Here is a 2708-nt window from a genome sequence, read left to right on the forward strand (position 1 = left end):
AAAATAAAAAATAAACATATCTTTTTATCATTGTTGTAACTTATATTCTTAATAAAGTCCAGAAGAATCATATATGTATTATACATAATCATATATAATATATCTTATATATATATATAATAGTTATATAGTTATAAAGCTATAGTTATACAGTTATATAGTTATATATTTGCCATTATCCATCAAAGGGAAGCTAAAAACTAGCATGTGATTTTCTTGAAATGGTGTCACAGCAGATTAAAATCTATTACAGCTTTGGTCTTGCAGGCAAGGCCCAGGACATTTAGGAAAATTTCCTGCTATTACTACGGTTTTCTGTATATAATAATCTCTGTTAAAAGAGTATTAACCTACTCTTTTAAGCAGATTTCTGCAGATTAACAAAGATGTACTCTCTTATGGTAATGCTATATAGACAAATAGATGACTTCTTCACTCATAATGATGATCCTATAAGAATTCTTATAATTATATTAGTAATTATCAAGCTCTTTTATAATAGACAGCTATTAATTATGTCAAAAACACATTGAAAACTCTGCCAGTCTTCAAGTGTCATGAGTTTCTTGCTTCTGAGATAACAACAGGCATCTGCAATCTAGAGCATATTCCAAGAGTTTGTAAAACCATTAACTAAAGGTCATAAAAGGGGAACTAACAATTTACTACAGGTCCAAAGACACAAAACTTCACTCATAACTTAGTCACAAAATTATACCCTTCAACTCTCCATGAACTTGTAGAGCTAGTGACAGATGATGGACATCTAGCCAGATAATTATTATTAAAGTATAGGCATGTAAATATTCTCTGTCATTAACTTCTTACTCAATTTATGACTTGAGTTTATTTGAATTTCTAGTATACTTTTAAAAAGGGGGGAGGGGTGCCTGAAAAAAAAAACATGTAATATATTCTCCTAGAAAAGGTTCCAAAAGACTAAAAAAGATGACACTGAAGGATATAACACATTAGCAGGTATAACATTGGAGAGATAGCATTTGGGTACATAACATTGGGAGTAAGGCATTTGGGAACAAGAGTACTCTTACAACATAATAGAAGGAAAGAACAAGAATGGCAGGATAAGGAAGAGTAGAATAACTTAGAAATTATACGGCAATGTAAAATATTAAGAGAACAATATGTGTCTACCTGGATGCTGGTGGACACTCTTTCTTAAAGAGATAGAGCTAGGAACCTTGCTCTGTTCTAGGGGAGTGCGTGTTCATGTACCTCTCACCAGGGACTTTTCTAAGCTTGGATTTTATGCCCCACTTATGGTCCACAAGATATAATCATGAGCTTTTCTACCTGGCCTCTTTGTTCCCAGAATAAAGACTCTGAACCTGAATTATTTATGAATAAACTCCTAGGCCATAAATTTTGGCTTATTCCTTGCCTAGCTCATAACTTATATATCCTGTTTATCCTGCTCTGTGTCTGCAGCATGGCTAGTAACTTCTCAACTTCAATCATCCATTTCTTCTAAGTCTGGGACAAAATCTCTGCCTCTTCCTTCCCAGAATTCTTATCTTTCTCTGCTAGATGCCCCACCTTCTATTTCCTGCCTCATGTAATAGGCCGTCAGCATGTTATTTACAGATGATGCTTCCACACAGTACAGAAGAGATTTCTGTCTACACACAACCATATCTTTTCCTTCCTTTCCCATTCCTCCACCACTTACTTGTTCCTCTTAGTAGCTACAGGGTCTCTTAAGTATCTGAGGTCATCTCAGGTGTAGTCTCAGGAGTGTTATGCCCTACTAGTGCATTCTGTAGATGGGCAAGGTTTATGTTGGGCATGGCCTATCTACCATGCCCTGGTCTGCACCATGTGTTCTGGTGGTCACGTCAGGATCACTTCTCATCCAGAACATAAAAATGGTCCTATATGAGGGTGGTCTGTTTCACATTCACTCCTGCTTGGTTCCCTGAGTCTTTTCCTCTCCAGCATGCTCCCTGTCATGAGAGACACTGGGGCCTTCATGTCTTCTTAGACTACTGGTCATCACAAGCTCACTTTTTTCAGGGAATATTAGGTTACTAATCAGATGTTCAAAGGCCATGACACTGAGCCTAGAGATAGCCTCTCTCCATGCTGATACACAGGTGATATACCAGTCAAACCTGCAATGATTTTAGGGGCAGGAAGTTAAATTATTCTTTAAAGAAATAAGATATCCTTAGAAATTAAATTGGTAACCATATTTTTTAAAGGAAACAACATAGAAATAGACAAAGAGAAAACCCACAACAAATAAACAAAGAAACAAAAACACAAGAAAACAAGCTAATATTCAATTAATCTCAATTATAATACACAAGAAAAGTAAGAACATTTGTTAAACAATAGTAATTCAGTGATCCTTGATCTTGTACAGTCTACCAAAAATGCTAGATTAAGGAAAGAAATTGTGAGAAACCCAACTTATTTTACTAAGTTAGCAAAAGTTCAGGAGCACAAACAAGTATCTACACATTTTAGAAATCAAACATGTTACAATATATATGATAAGATGTTATATATAGTAATGCAATGTCCATCCAAAGTGGTATACCAACCTTCTTGATAAAATTTGATAAACATTTGTCTGAGCTCCAAAATTTAATAAAGAATAAAAAATTTGAAAGTGAGAAATATTTTGCTCAAGATGTTCTGTTTGATATTTGGTCAGGTTGTTTATAAAAGTTAGACCTTTGGGG

At 34.7% G+C, this 2708-nt stretch overlaps 1 pseudogene; it reads right to left on the minus strand.

The window, feature by feature from the left end:
* Positions 1–2036: 2036 nt before the first annotated feature.
* On the minus strand, positions 2037–2154 carry LOC116097337 (annotated as a pseudogene).
* Positions 2155–2708: the final 554 nt, after the last annotated feature.

This window comes from Mastomys coucha, unplaced genomic scaffold (genome assembly GCF_008632895.1).
Source record: "Mastomys coucha isolate ucsf_1 unplaced genomic scaffold, UCSF_Mcou_1 pScaffold18, whole genome shotgun sequence".
Lineage (NCBI taxonomy): Eukaryota > Metazoa > Chordata > Mammalia > Rodentia > Muridae > Mastomys > Mastomys coucha.